At 39.4% G+C, this 16,890-nt stretch overlaps 1 long non-coding RNA gene across 2 annotated transcripts in view; it reads left to right on the top strand.

The window, feature by feature from the left end:
* Nucleotides 1–16,890, top strand: part of LOC110075161 (uncharacterized) — a 48,890-nt gene that overhangs the window by 24,070 nt on the left and 7,930 nt on the right. The window contains exon 2 of one of the 2 annotated variants that reach the window (XR_002299917.3): nucleotides 14,053–14,089. The exons of the other annotated variant lie outside the window; for it this stretch is intronic. This is a non-coding gene — a long non-coding RNA (uncharacterized LOC110075161). The remainder of the gene's footprint in view (nucleotides 1–14,052; nucleotides 14,090–16,890) is intronic. 2 annotated transcript variants of the gene reach the window in all.

The raw sequence follows: 16,890 nt of genomic DNA, 5'->3' as shown, positions 1-16,890 counted from the left end.
TGTGGATGATCATGGTCTTGGTCTCCAGTGACATATCCTTAATTTAATGATCTTTTCTAATTCCTTCATTGCTGTCCTTCCTAGTCTTCAGTCTTCTGATTTTTTGGTTGCACTCTCCTTTTGGATTGTTGATTGAACCAAAGTATACAAAATCTCTGTTTCAATTTCTTCATTGTCAACATTAAAATCAGTAGTCATGATTTTGGCCATCTTAAAGTTCAATTGCTTTGGCACTATCTTCTTTCACCTTCACTAACAAACTCTTCAAGTCATTGCTATTTTCTGCCAGTAAGACTGTGTCAGCTGCATGCCTTAAATTCTTGATGTTTCTTCCACTAGTTTTCATTCCTCCATCTGAATCTCTTTTAACTTTCCTTATGATGTTCTACATACAGATTGAACAGATAGAAGGATAAAATGAGACCTTGTCTATCACCCTTGCCTACAGCTGTCACTATTCAAGGCTACAGTAATGAGGGGCTGAGGAATAACATATATACACATGTGTAAGAAAGCAATCAAAACAAATATTGGCTGAAATCTTATTGTACAGCTCCATGTGTACAAAGTGAAGCTGGGAAAGCAGTTTGGAAAATCACAGCATAGAAGCACTATCCACAAAGTACTTTGGCACGTGTGTGGTGTAATGGTTGTGAAAGGAAATTGTGCTGTTGACTGCCCAATCGAATTATGCGATATTGGTTGCCTGGGCATAATGCCCAGCATGATTCCACTGGCATAACTTTAAGTCACACCAGAATGAACAGGATTTCAGCCATTATGAGTTAAACTCTCCTTGGCAGTACTATGTGCAGTGCCCTTAGCTGAGAGTATGGATAAAAGAGAGGCAAGAACCAGCTCTAAGCCGGTCCTCCAGATCGTAAATACATCAGTGCAGTGGTTCTGAAAACAGATACATTTAACTCAAGAGAAGAGTGGGAAATGCTTGGCATGTTTGCATAGAAGAACATCCTCTTGGTTTCAGTCTTTCAGTCACTGTGAAATTTTCTTAGAGCGTTCTTATCAGCTTTAACTCAGAAAACCTCCTTCAGATATAAGCCTCTGTTGGAAATGAAGGAGATAATAACCAAAGCCTTTACTAGAATGCACCAACTGAAGCTTTCAACCAGAGGGTCAGAATTTAGATGGCACAAAAATTTGCTGCTGGAACATCATGAATCCATTTATCAGTATTTGTTGCTGATGCAAATATGCCTGCTTCAAAGAGCTGGATCCAGTTTTAGTTATATTTAAGAAGTATTCATTCATTATTCCTACAGGTAGCCTTGCCATGCTTAGAGAGGATTGCCTAGCATTTTTCCCTTGCACACACTAGGAATGCAGTGCCATTGCGGTGGAGACATTCCCACTCATGTGTACACTAGTACAAGTGAATATTTGCAATAATTTTCCTGGGGTGCTGCTCACACATAAAGCCTACAGAGGGTCAGGAAAAACTCCACTGCAAATTTACTACTCCCCACATGTAGAGAGTGGTATGGGTTAGACCACTGGTTCTTAACTTTGGGTTACTCAGGAGTTTTGGACTGCAACTCCCAGAAGCCTTCACCACCAGCTGTCCTGACTGGGGTTTCTGGGAGTTGCAGTTCAAAAGCATCCGAGTAACAAAGGTTAAGAACCACTGGGTTAGACATTCCTCTCAAAACAGGGTATATAATAGCTGATTACTCCTCCAGAGTAGACTCTTTGGAAGAAACAGTACTTGAGGTAGTTAAGACTAAATTAAGTACAATTAATTTCAGTAGATCTGCTTAGATATGACTAGGTCTGAACCCAAACCAGTATTATATAATTTTTATATGCAGTAATTAGAAAGATAGCTGATATAGTAAGAAATAGGGCTGCTACTACTCACCCCATCTAATTCATTCTAAAATAAGTTACACATTCACTCTGTGTCTTTTTAGTGATATGTTAATGCAACTCATGTACATGTGCTGATATAGGATTTGTGCATTTTGGAACTGCTGGGAGAAAATCCACTAGGGAAATAAAACAGCTATAATAACTAGGCAGGAGACTCCCTCTTCCCATTGATATGAGGAGACAAAAAGAATGAGATCCTTTGGCAGCGGTAGCTTAAGCACTCCCATACCAACAATTAAAACTAAACTAAATGGAGAAAATAAGATAGGTCCTAATATTTTAACTTAAAACTATTCAACCAATGTACAAGAATGCAGGCATTTATCTCCATGTACACACGATAAGTCCTAGTAGTGTAATAAATTATAATGAGTAAAAAAAAGTGGGAGGGGGCAGAGAAAGAAAATTGGCGAACTCAAGTCTGAAGCAATAGGTCTCTCGCTGTGTCTTCTGCTCGGATCATACTTCCGCACTATTAAAGAGCAGGCCAGGTAGGTGGGGCTTGGCAGCCTTGGAAGGCAGCCCGTCTAGGAGAAGGAAAACTCCAATTAAAAAACCTCCACTGCCTTGTGGCTATATGCACTGATGGAAAAGGCTTCAGGAATTAACCTAGAGGCAAAATCCGGAGCTGGAGTCCCGAAGGCAGTTCGTGTCGTTCTGCCAACTCCTGTGATGTTGCTGGAACCAGTTGTATTGGCTCTTGCCTTTCCATTGGACCATTTCAGCAACGTGGAGAGGGGGGAATCTGCTGCTTGGTTAACAGCCTATCCTCCATATTACTTTACCCAGGCTTCATGCTCTGGAGAGGACACTCCTCGATTCAGAGCATGTTACCATAGTTTTGTGGAGCCAGAGGTTGGGAGTTCAGTTCCCCATTGTGCCTCCTTGACAGGAGTTGGACTCAACGTTCCACAGGGTGCCTTCTAGCTCTGCAGTTATATTATATATACTAGAGACACATTCTTCACTTCCAGTGCAGCTAACCCAAATGAGTGGCTGCAGGATAATACTCAGAGACCCTTCTCCCAGAGTAGGAGAAGTCTTGGGCTTCATTAATAGATGAGACGGTCTGTCTCCCTCTCTGTTTGCACCAGCTTGGCATCTTCCTTATGAGACACTGATACTTCCAATTTCCTAGTCTATGTTTTTAATATTGTTGCTTTTTTTCCCCCCATTTGAACAAGTTATAATACCATAAATACTGGATTTAATACAAGGGAACTCTCTGGGGTACCACTCAGTTCTGAAATAACACCTGGGCTCTTTACTCAGCCCCACAGTCAGTACAAATACCCCAGATGTGCATTTGCCCAAACACTGTGCACAGCCCTAGTAAGAAAGGCAGAATTGAGCATGTGTCAGTCCAGAAGTTTCATTAGCTAGATTAGCAGGAGATGACAGAGACAACCTTACAAAATTTATATTTCTGTCTATGCCATAATATCATGGTAGCACATGTTGCCCGTTTATTGTCTTCTGATAATTGAAATCGTGGTGGGAAATTCTCAGGAAAGATATACATATACTGCTATAAATGATGTAAGTATTATTGTGGTATAGTTGATAATGTTCATGACTGATTGGCAAAGTTGCTCTTTGGGACAGAGCTAACTAGGGGATTTGCAGAGTTTTTGCCCCCCCCTCCAAAAAAAAAAGGTACCCAGCATGATGCAGTAGACAGAATGACCGACTAGGTCTCAGAAGACATGGGTCCAAATCCTTGCTCAGCCATGAAAACACACTTGATAGTGAGGGGGTGGAAGTTAAAAACCACACCTTAAATATCTCACTTACCTTGAAAACTCTATTTGGGTTGTTGTAAGTCAGATGCTACTTGACAGCACGTAACATACGAATGGTCCAAAAAAAGTACATTTTCCTAGGCCTGTTGACAGAAGTAAACAAAATGTTTGTATCGCCGGAACTTTCCTTTCTCAGCCTATCCCTCCTCAAATGTTCACATGACTTTTCTGTCTCCCTCAACGATCATATAAGCAACACCACAGCATCCAAAATAACCAGCTGAAGAATTAATGTGCTCCCTAAAGGGCTAATTTAAGAACAACAGTGGCCTGTGTTGGAAGAGTAGAATTTTAGGCTAGGAGTTCCACCTGTCAAGCATTGCTATTTGGCCATTTTTTTTCTTCTGAGTTTCCTTGAATATTAATAAGTTGAGAAAATGCATTGTTTAATTGTGTTGTGTAGTCCCCAGTTCCAAGCAGCAAGAAGCTGAAGAGGCAACACTATGGGGTTTTAAATCCTTTGGGTTGCAGCACTGGGGTCTTATGGTATCTTTGCAGTGCATGTTTTATTCATAAGCAGAGTCTATGAAAGGCAAGCAGGCACTCCTTCAGCAGGCAGAAGATCCCCAGACAGCACCAGGGATATGCATCTCCTCTGCCATCTAAATTTGAGTGCAACCTTCTATCCTTTTCTCTCTCTCTCTCTCTCTCTCTCTCTCTGTCTGTCTGTCTGTCTGTCTCTCTCTCTCTGTCTGTCTCTCATTCCCTGATTCTTCCTGTTTCTGATCATTCCAGCTGCACACTGCAGTTTCTCAGATGTCCGTTTCCCAAGGACTCAGCTCCATTTCTATCCCTGCAGATGGAATGTTCATTCAGGGGAAACATTGGCGCATCCATGGCCACTTATTCACACTGTGTGCTTGAGCTTTCCAGGCTCACAACTATTGTGAACAAATGAAACACACATTAACGACATACACTTTCCTTTAGTGGCAGTGGTAAACTTCACTGGTGCAAAACTCTGCTACATCCATCACCATTCTTTCCAAGTTCCCAAAAAAGGGTCTGTAAGACCACTGTGTCTTCTTCTTCTTAGATTTTTGTACAGTTGCCAAGGATGAAGAGGCTCAAAACAGTCTGCCCTACTAATTTCACTACCCAAAACTTCCATCTCAAGAAACAAAGCAAAGCCTTTATTCACTGTGCGTGGGCCAAACTCATTGCTTTAAATAACCCCATTGACCATTAGTTGAGAGGAGCTAGTAGAAATTGATCAAAGGGGAAAAGGAGTTGTCCGCCACATAAAAAACATGAAAACACTCAACAGTAAGAAGCCAGCATGGTGTAGTGGTGGGAGTATTAAACCAAGACTTATCACTGAACCATGAAACTCTCTAAGCGACATTGAGCTAGTCTTTCTCTATCTCATCTCATAAAGTTTTGAGGGTGATGTGGCAAACCCATGAACGATGCTTCAAGCACACTGGAGAAAATGAAGAATATAGATGTAATGGATATAACAAAGTACTTCTTTGGAATAATCTTACTCTTGATAATTTTGTTCAATCATGTGTGATCTGTGAAAATCTCAAAAAAAATAAAAATACAAGCACCTGTTTAATGCCACAAGTCAGCCTCTTGCTACAGCCAGAGAAGTCAGAAATACAACGGCATGGTAAATGTTTAATCTGTTTTCAGAGCTCATCACTTCATTACCACAGTGCATTCAAATGAGAATTAATATGTAACTGTTCTCTCACACTTACTCCCATGCTGGGGGAAAAAAGCAAGACACAACAGGTTATCTCTGTGTTTAAAACCCAATCATAGAAATGAAAAGTGTGCTCAAGGAAACCGAGAAAGGAAAAGAAGCCCTGAAAGGTACAGAATTCTCTTGTTCAATTGCAATTTTTCTGCACTTATGTGGAAGAAAGCATCAGTGAGAACAATTCAACCCCTCTCTTTTATCCTTCAGCCGACATCTGAAGACTTTTCAGGCAGGCTTTGAATGATCATGATTCTTGACTGAGTCCCTGAATGCGTTTTTTTAAGTTAAGATAGCTTGTAACATTTCACCTGATTTTTAACTGTTCTATTGTATTTTAATCTGTTTTATAGTTTACTTTTTTTTTAAATATATAGCTTATTGTGTTTTTAATTCTGTTCTTTTCAATAATGTGAGCTGGCCTGAGTCCCCTTATTGGGAGAAAGGGAGCCAATAACTAACTAACTAACTAACTAACTAACTAACTAACTAACTAACTAACTAACTAAATAAATAAATAAATAAATAAATAAATAAATAAATAAATAAATAAATAAATAAATAAATAAATAAATATTTGCTTTCAGACAAAAATAGATAATGCAGCTCAAACAGAAGGCTGACATTTTCTGAGTCACACTAACTGATATTCTTGACCCAGGCACACTGGCAATAAGAACTGTAGTTGAATCGGTTTTTCTTGATATTTAAATGGATTCATAAATTCCCAGCTACAGAACACACAAGTGAAACCCATTTTGGAGGGCTCCAAAACAAGTTTTTTTTTTGTTTTGTTTTGCTTTGCTTTGTTTTTAACTGGCCAGCAGGAGTTTTTTTTTAATTCCTTGATTCTTAAATCAATTCTTAATGAACATAAACACCCCTGTCATATTAAATACTGCTTTTGTGAGCAGTCATGGGTTTCAGATGGCAGGGACACTGCTGTCTGTCCAAAAACTGATACTTTTTTTAACTTTAGCACTGTATCACTGTAGTGATATGCTACTCAAAATTTATTTTAAGAGAGAGAGAGAATGAAATGCAGGCATTCCAAAGGATACTTGAAAACCAAAGAAATACCACATAACATTGAAAATGTGGTCTGAAAATATGCTGGTTAATGCAGGTTTTGGACAGCAGAGTCACTGCTGTTGGTCCAAAACATTTTTTTAATATATAGTATTTGCAAAGGCTTTCACGGCCGGGATATAATGGTTGTGTTGGGTTTTTCGGGCTCTTTGGCTGTGTTCTGAAGGTTGTTCTTCCTAACGTTTCGCCTAGTCTCTGTGGCCGGCATCTTCAGTGCTGTCCGCTGAAGATGCCAGCCACAGAGACTGGCGAAACGTTAGGAAGAACAACCTTCAGAACACGGCCAAAGAGACCGAAAAACCCACCACAACCATTTTTTTTAACTTTAGCAATGCATCACTGTATTGATATGCCACTTTAAAAGAGAGAGAGAGAGAAAATTCAGGTATTTGAAGGATGCCTGAAAACTGAAAAAAATAAATAACCAAGAGCATCCCTTAAACAGAATGGAAAAGGAGTAAACTACAATGTAGCTATCCAAAACGGTTTTAATTACCAGAAATACATCAAAGTCATTTAAGTCAAAGTGAATGTGCCTGCTGATTTATAGTATACCACATGACTTCACACCGATATACAGAAAATCAGGACTGGAATTGATGTAAAGCAGCAGTGTGTCCAAGCCTTCTGTTCATTTATATGGTATAGAACAGCATCCAGCTTTTCCTGTACTTACCATTCCCTTAGTCCTACATGATTTCACACCTTGTAGATAAATGCAGCTCTTTACTTTTTTCCCTTTCTAGACCTTGATATTTAAGAGAATTATTTAATACTACTTTTTTTTTCTTTTTGGAGTGGGTGGGTTAAAAAACAAATAATATTTGACTGAATTACCTCACTCATTAAATGTTAAAGATAACACCACAGAAGTAGACATTCTATCAGCTAAAAGCAATTTTAAGGCTGGAAGAAGGTTTCACCAGGTTTTTCAGAGAGTTAGCCCCTAAAGAAGGCTAGATGGATAGAGAACTGAAGAAGTAAGATAGGTGTTTGCTAAACCATCCTCCAGAAACTCCATGTGCCATTTTACATAATTCCCTTTTGTTGACCTTGTTTCACACTCAGTGGTATTTCATCTTGTTTCCTCATACTAACATGATCCCTGGTCTCTTGTTTCATCTCATTTCCCCCACCTTCCCTCCCACAGCCTCTTCTATCACTCATCATTGTCCTTCCCTTCAACAGGAGCACCTTCACTTTGCTACTTCCCGTTTCTATACTGAAATGGGAAGTAGCAAATACAAATGGGATGTAGCAAATACTGCAATACAAGGGATGGGCTTGGGTTTTAGACAGCATAGTGATACAATGCTAATCTGACAAAAGCTTTGTCCCAAGTCATTCCCACTGCAAACATCACTGCCTACAGGAAGTGTTGTAGCGCTAAATGCGGCCCCAGTACAAAGTGATGTGAAAATATACCTTGCTTTGGAGAGGGACACAAGGCTGTGGAAACTCATTTTTAAATGGTATAAAATAAAAGGGGGGAAAGGGGGGAGTCTTCAAATGTCCAATGATTTCTCTCAGTCCAAATATCTTCTCTTTCAGATTTTCAGTCCTTGCGCGCCTACTTGCTTGCACCTTGTTCAACTTGATCATCTTGATCTTCTTGCCATAGGCCCCATGCAATCAACAGATCTTTACCTTCTTTGAAAGAAGAGATTTTGAAAAGGACTCCGTCCTTCCATATTTTTTAAAAGACAGGATGACCCCAATTATATCTCCGATCTTTCCTGATTAGAATTGATGTAATGGGTTTCATTGTTTTTCTCCACTGTATAGTTTCATTGCTTAAATCCTGGTAGATTGAACTGGGTTTAACCTGTAGACCAACAATTCTGGTTTATCTTTAGTGACCTTGAGAAATTGCTCTTTTTTAATATAGTTGAAAAATTTCAGTATTATAGGTCTTGATCTCTTGTTTCTTGGGTTCCCAACAAAATGAATTCTCTCTATATCTTCTTCGACCAGATGTTGGGAGTTCATAATAGTATTAATCCAGGTCACCACTTCCTGCTTAAGATCCTTTCTTTTTTGATGCTCAGAATTCATTATTTTCATGTTGTTATGTCTTGGGCTATCTTTTGCAGATAGTCTGTCTTCTGTTGTTGCCTCCTTGCTTTCTCTTGAAAGTCTTCCAATTGCTTTACTCTGTCCTTGTTATTCTGTATGCTAGCTTTCATCATCTGCGTTTCTCCCTGAACTGTTTTCAGGTCCTTTCCCATCTGCTGAGATTCCTTCACTAAAAAGTCTATTTTGGTAAGAACCGGTTCCAGTTTTAGTAAGAACCTGTTCCAGTTTTACATGGCATGGTATATCTTTAGCCAGGTCTTTTACACAAGTAGTTAGCTCTGAATGTTTTTTTCCATGCTGGCTTCAGTTAGACTGCTCAGAGAGGTAGCCCCTCGCTCCTCCTTTCCAACAGCTTCCTGAGTCTCTCTAGAAGCTTCTTTGGGTTCCTCCTCCACTCGTCTTAGACGCTCAAGACTACAATCTGATGGTTTTCTCTCTGGCAACGCTCGTGTCCAACTCGTAGATCTCTTATCTCTATTTTCCCTGATAAGCAAAGCAAAGCTTGTAGCACAAGAGGACAAAGCAGCTCATTAGCTGTCTAACTTTTCACTGGCATTCTTCCGAGAGAAAGCGAAAGTGCATTCTTCAGATAAGCAGCCAGACTTTAACAGTTTAAAAAGCACTTCCATGTCTGCTTAAACTTTTCATAATGAATTTAAGCAAGTTTACTCACATTTCAAGAAGGGGGAAAAGGTATTTTTCAGCTTATTTACATTCCACAGGGTGAGGAAATAGCTGCGCATCCCAGCCTGGCGGAAGTGACATCTCAGAGGACTTCTTTTGCTACTCATCCAAGTAGCTTCTTCAGTCTAAGAGGACATTGATAAGAGGAACTTTGTCTGGATGTGGGGAAAATTTCTGATAAGATCACTGCAAAAACTACCCCTCAAGTGGAAATATGATATACATAGAAGAGCATTAGTTCTCCGTTATTCATCAAGCACAAAAAATAAATAAATAAATACAGAACGGTAAACCTAGGAGACCACACCAAAATCTTATGAACTATTGTTTTACACTTTAAAAAACAAATGTAACATTTCATCCATTTCAATAACTTCATGTATTTTTCATTTCAGTTATATAGATTTGTAGACCACTTCATTATTAAAGTTCTGGAAACAGCATGCAGTTTAAAACTTACATCAGTATATGAACTGATTCTTTGAAGTCACATGTAGAAATATCAGAATTGTCTTCCACATACTTTTATGTGTAATTACTACATAACCCAATCTCCAGATTGTGAGAAAACAATGGATATTGGCATATATCTTACATCATCTTGTACCTTGTCTAATATATTTCTACTAGCCACAAGTAGAAGCATATTAATCCACATAAATTCAGAGAAACAGCTTCTGTCCTGCCAAACCTGAGCATATATTAGCCCAATCAGGCCATAATCTGCTTCAGGTGTTACAGTGTCATTATGGAATGGGGTTCTCTGAGCTGATAGTATTGATTATAGGACACTTCACAAAGACCCCAGACACCAATTCTTCTAAAAATTAACAGAAAATGAATTTCTTTGTGTCAGTTGGGAACTTGCTTATCTTTCTCTTGAACACCTGTTCCTGCAGAAACCACAAAATATCCTGTTATTCTTCATATGCAGGTATGGAGCACCGAGCTATGGTTTGCAGCCCAGATGACTGAGTTTGTGGTTAATATCGGCCTGACCACAGATATCCTGCATATTTCGTTTTCTCTTGAAAAGTAACGGCTTGCTATCAAATTAGAATAACCCAGGGCGGGGGATTTGCCCAAAGGAAATACTTAGCATAACCAGCCCCTCTTGAACTCCTATAGGTAGAAGACTCTGTAGTCAAGCCCCCTTACCTAATTGTCTGCCAATAGATATTTTTTGTAACTTTATTTCCTTGTGGTTAGAAGTAATAAAAGTTCTTTGCATTGTTTGATCGGGGTCCCTCGAGTCTGGGGGACCCGAGTGGCCACTCGAAATAAACAGCGCTTGTTCTCTCTTGAGTCTGTGTATGGTCAAATCTCATGCTTGCTGGTACAAGAGTGTTTTAACACTCCCAGATTTCTTATATCTGGCTGACAGTTCTTTTCACTTATGACTGTAAGTGCACTAAACTTCAGTATGTATATCAGAATAGGAATCATATAATTCCATATGGGAATCATATGGCCCTCAAGACTCTCAGGACCTTTTTAAAAAAATAGCAAATAGTTTGCTTAATTCTGTTGGGTTGTTTTGTTTTGTTTTACCGTGCCCCCCCTTTTTTTTTTTGAAAAGCATGTTTCTCTTCTAAGAGATAATCACTTTCATTTTTCAAGGAAGCCATATTTAACAGTGGAAGCTGAGTTTCTGGTAACTTTTTATTTCAATTGGAGGGGCTGTTGTAGCTCTGGGGGACCCTGTGGCAAAAAAAAACAAGTTTCTAAAACCCGGAATTTGCTTATTCCAGATACATACGTGTATGATTAAAGCTTTAAAAGATGGGCAGCAGTTTGAGTTAAGGGAACAGGAAATCAAGAGTGATGCAGCAGACAGCTAAGCCAGACATAAAAACCAAGTTTTCCCCAAAAACTCCAACCACTGAAGTGCTAGAGAGGACTCAGATGGAAGTCACCCCACAACATATATATCACTTGCAGTCACTCTTCCCATCATCTCACAGAAATGCAGGGCAAATTAAAAGACTTGCATTGCTGTTTTCATACCCTTTCATTTATTTTCTTTGTTCTCTCACTCATCTTTCTTTATGGAACTTTACTGAAATGCTAGTATTAGGACTGAGTGTCCATGTGGTAGTGGAAGGTTGTCATAGGGGCCTCAAGGAGAAAGATAACATATACAGGTCATTAAAGTCTGCCATGTTTCAGAAATTCATGGTGCTGCAGAGCCTCCCCCTGACCTCACTGTTCATAGCCAACTGCATTTTCCCTTATTCACAGGGATTTTTAAAATTGTTTTTAAGGAAGATCCAGAAATACAGAGATAATATCATGGAGATCGAGTGGGTCAGAATTAGAGATGGGAATGAGCTAAACTACAAAAAAACAACCCTCACGAAGCAGGGTGGTTTGTGGTTTGGTTTGTGACTCCATTTGTGCATTCTGTTTTGCCAAAACACAAAACTTTTTTGTCTGGCACTTAGTCTTGCTTTGGCAAAAACATATGTCATCACCCCATTCCCACTGCCCCCATCGCCTCCCTACCTGGTTCTGCCACCTCCTCTTCCTTCTTTGCCACCACCATCTTCAGAGATTGTGGCTCCACCCCCAGAAGGGAAACCCGAATGCTATCCCTGAAGATGGTAATGAAGAAGGAAGAAGAGGAGGAAGCAGCAAAACCATTTAGGGTGGTGACAGAGCAGCGGAAGGGGCAGGGCACTCGGTTCCCCTTCCCCCAGGCACTAACCAGAAAAAGAATTCATGAGCCAGTTCATTTTTCCAGTGTTCATGGGTGGTTCATGGTTACTCATGAACCACCCTGATTTGGCATTTTTCCAGTTCATGCCCATTTCTAGTCAGAATGTTTGCTAAGGTGTCCATGATGATGTCCCCTGATCTACCTGCCTTTCTGACAGGGTCAGCCCTGGGTCTTCTGCTTGTGCCTAGTGAAGTAGATTCCAGCTCAACCTTCAGACCCAATCTTTCCTCCAAATCTGCACTAAAGAGCTAAATTCCAGGACTGAAAGAGGAGAAAAGGAAGGAGACCACCTACTGTATCAGCAAATGTCCACTTGTATAAGATTGGAACCTGAGGTTACACCTTTTTATACCATGGAAACATACTTGGTATAAAAATGTCAGACCTAGCAGGCCTTTGAATCTTTGTTGCCACTCATCAGCATAAGTAGTTGTTTCTTTCCTGAAAGATGGTTCCGTTGCTCAAGCTACACCTTACTTTCAGAGCTGCAAGCATGCTATGAATTTAGCAGCAACTGCACTGTTGCCAAGGTAATTATTCTGAATCCCAAAACTGTTTGATCAGCCTCAGTCTAGAAAAACAAACAACCCTCTTATATATTTATGTAAGTAATTTACATCTTATTTACAACAAAACTAAGCTCTATACGTTATCTCATGACTACAAGCTATAATAAAGAACACACTTTTTAAAAAAGCATTAAGGCCCAAATCCTGTACTAATCTGTGGGCTCAAAAAAGCAGCCAAATAGTAAAATGAGTGAACCATAATCATGGCTGTGTCTCAAATATGGTTGTGCTTCTAAGGTGGGCAGCACTGCATCTGTGACACTCACACACATTCACCACCAGTGTGTACCACTGTCCATATATCAATGATCCCAAACCCTCTACACCAGTGGTGTCGAATTGTGGCCCTCCAGATGTTCTTGGACTTCAACTCCCAGAAGCCTTCACCACCACCTCTGCTGCCCAGGATTTCTGGGAGTTGAAGGCCAAGAACATCTGGAGGGCCACAGTTCGACACCACTGCTCTACACTGAATCAAGGGCTGTCGTTTAAATTTGTGAACAAGGATGCCTTCTCTTTCTGGATTATACCCATCAGCAAACAGCTACTGCCCCTTTTCACACTGCTGCTACATGACTCTGCCAAAGCTAAGGGCTTACTTCACAATACCTTTTTTAAAATAGGATGTTTTCTGGCAAATACCTAGTTTGGCGATGCATTATACGTAGCACGGACCAATGGTAATTGTGTACTGTATATTAAAACTTATGACCTCTATATGTAAAATATAAGTAAGGCCTCTAAACCAGAAAGAGTTCTATTTTTAGTTAACAAAAAGATTTTTAAAATGTTCATTGATTAGGGTATAATAAAATACAAGAGCAAGTTGCCAGTTTTTTGTTTTTTGGTTTTTTTTTTTTTGGCATGAAACCCTAAGCCTTTACTTTTAACTGGTAATTTAAATGCACCATATATGATTGAACGATCTCCAAAAGGTCCTGTCCTCAACTGGCCTGCTCAGCTCTTGTAAACTCAAGCCCGTGGCTTCCTTTAGGGACTCAGTCCCTCTCATATTTGGCCTTGCTCTTTTCCTGCAGCCTTCCACCTTTCCCAGCATTCTTGTCTTTTCCAAAGAACCCTGTCTTCTTATTTTACACCCAAAGTAGTCTCAATTTTGACATTTTTTGCCTCCAGCGATAGTTCACTTCTTCATCTTTCTGGCAGTCCAGGGTATCCACAAAGCCCTCATCCAGCACCACCTTTCAAGCAGATATTTTTCCCTGTCAGCTTCCTTGACTATCCAGCCTTCACACCCATACATGGTGGTTGGAAACACAAGAGTGCAGATGAGGGGTGGAAGCAGAGTACAAAAGCTTCTATGCATTCCATATAACTAGTTATGTCTTTTCTCCATTCTGTTTTTTTTTGGGGGGGGGGAGAATTACAAACCTCCCATGAGGGAGTCTGTGAATTTATTAGAACAGTGGAAATGGGATGGGTAGAAGTTTTTATTCACTGTTAGCTTCCTACTGTTTATTCAGTTTAAAATCTCTCTCGTAAACTCTTTTTTTTTCCCTTCAGAGGGAGGAATAATTCTGGAAGAGAAACAAATAAGAAGGTAAATGAGAATTGATTATCTAATTATTCGTTTTGCAGCATTTTGTTCCACCTAAGATATCCTATGTCCAGAGAAACTCTTTCTGGAAAGTTTCCAAATAACTTCTAAATCTTTGTGCCTCTTTCCATTCAGAAAAGATGGTCAGTGGAACAAGGATGGCTTCCCTCTTTACTTGTTTTTCCAATGGTTACACAAGCAGCTACGGGCCCTGGAAAATTCCACACTAACTTGTATTCTCTGAACCATGTGCAAAGTGACAAGCTTCTCTGGGTTTAAAAGAGTCCAGAAAATTTCCTCCACTATTGGTGATCACTGATGAGTTTGCCATTAAAGTTTAAATTTCTTGTCAATTGTATCTCTCTGGAGTAGGTGTTTCTACTAGCTTGTTAATTTCACCCACCTTCTGCTACTTTTCAAGACAAAATTTGCCCTTCACCAAGATGCTGGACATCCACCTCATTTATTTTCTTCTTTTGATAAGATGACACAAGAGTTTTCATATTCAAGTGCCAAATTTTAGCAAGAGAATAAGATGGAACATAAGGAGACTTCAAATTAATGCCAATATTTGCCTTGTGAATGCAGCCTGGAGGACAAACTATTCTAGCTCAGCAGACAGTTTCCCCTGTCATAGCATTGCTTTTAATTTGATGAAGGAAGAAAGGATTCGGTAGAGTAGGAAAAAAACAGACATGTAATATATCATTTGCTCTTCACAATCAAAGCTCAGAAAGGTAATTTTTGGGCTACACCTGAAGGAGAGGACTCAGGAAGTTGTTGTCCAAAAAACCAAGCAGGCCCAGTTCTGCTAATAGTATGTATCATTCATGCAGACAACAGATTTGAGAGTATTTTTAAATTCAGGTGTACTTATTTAGAAACACCATGTGTCTTTATAATTTAAAAAACTAACCCTGGGGCCATTACATGTTCCTTGAGATGATAACATTGTATCTTAAGTTTCATAGATACAATCACAACTATATTTTTTTAAAAAAATACTACAGCAGAAAACAGAGTTGAATGTGAAAGGTAGTGAAAATTTTAGGTTTTTTTCCAGGTAGGTGTAACATTCAGCTCTGCTCTCACCTGTCCGTCACAGCTGGGCAGTGGAACATCAGCCAATGAAGGGACGGAGGGTGGTGCAGAAGGGGGAGGAGCTGAAATATAAAAGGGGTGTGTGAGGTGTGAGAGGGTTAGATAGAGAGATTGATAGATTGAGAGTTAGTGATGAGCATGTTTGGAGGCCTGTGAGCCAAAATAGTCAGTGAGGAAAAGTCTGTGTGATTCAATGAATGAGAAACAGTGATTTACAACTTGATTATCTACCTGTGATTTACTCATTTTATTTTATTATATCAATAAACAAGTTTTGTTTGGGAAGAAACACTTGTCCTTTTTAAATATTGATTATAATTGGTGGCAGCAGTTGAAGAAAAGCAGTGAGCACTCCTTGAGGCCTGAGTTGGCAGAGGCTTCAGAGTGGCCCGCTACAGTAGGCTATATGAATTAAAGAGGGCAAGAAGAATTAGGTAATGAAATCGTGATTACGGAATGCCAGGGTACAAATATACATCATTATACTGCATTTTGACTTTGCCCCATGATTCATTTCCAGTTATTTCACTTATCTTTTCATTCCTCTTTTGAGCAAATAACAGCAACCAAACCAAGTCCTCTGAAAATGAATAAGACTTCTTATTTGGTCAGTTTACTCATGGCAAGTACAGGTACAGACTCCAGGGTGAAGAAATTGCTTACAAATATATTTATTTCTCAGATTTCGAATCACTTTACTGTGCTGAGTGGGAGTCTATGGCAATTTGCCAGTGAGATTAAATATATTACTTTGTACAAGAGGCAAGAGCAGTTGTGATGAACACCAAATAGCTGAACAAATATCTCAGCTAGAAGCAAAGGCAGACCCCAGATGTCCCCATCGCAGTGATATTTCAAACAGAAAGCATGCATGCTGAGAACAAGAAATAACTGGAATTACATGTAAAAATGTTTTAGAATGTACCCAGACAACCTTTTCTATTCTTATCAGAGTACATCGGAGTACCAGTATTATTTGGAATTAAATGGCAAGGTGAACTTGTAATCTTCCCTAGTGTCCACTTTCAACAGGCTATTCTTGGTATCAATGAAATGACTCAACATCTCATTCTTTGTATGAGAGACTTAAAATCGACCTGATTCTTTGCAGATGATAAATGAATTAAACCAGAAATTGTTCAGAGACTTCATGATTTGCAACAGGATATACAGAGAAGGCCAATGGAGGGGTGAAAGCCTGTCTTGTCCTCATTGGCTACTTATACACATTCTGTATGTATATGTGAATGTACATTTAGTTGTCCTGTTTCCTAACATAAGCTGCAATGATGCAGACCAAAACTAAGAAAGATTTTGCAAAGAGTATCATGAGAGGAAAAAGATAGCATTGCCATTCTCGGCAGGACCATATCACTGATGTCTAAAGAAAGTGATCCTTTCCGTTTAATATTTATTAGATTTATATGTTTTAATAGAAATCTAATAAAATAAAATATAAATAAATAAATAATATATAGTAGAACAAGACAGACCGCCACGAATCCTTAAGACCCAGTGGCCTAATGTGTTGCACACATACAAGCAAGTAGGGGAAGGGGATAGGGGAAGATATCACACATGGAACAGAATTTAGAGAGGGAAGAAGGGAGGGATAGTTCCCTCATGCAAACAAACTAAGACGGAATCCTATGGTTTTCCAGTATGCAACTATCTTTCATTTTCAGTAAAAAAAGTTCATGTTC

The sequence above is a fragment of the Pogona vitticeps genome, chromosome 3, assembly GCF_051106095.1.
Source record: "Pogona vitticeps strain Pit_001003342236 chromosome 3, PviZW2.1, whole genome shotgun sequence".
In the NCBI taxonomy this organism is placed as follows: Eukaryota; Metazoa; Chordata; class Lepidosauria; order Squamata; family Agamidae; genus Pogona; species Pogona vitticeps.
The sequence above is the reverse complement of the archived record's forward strand: the minus strand, read 5'-3'. Positions and strand labels throughout refer to the sequence as shown.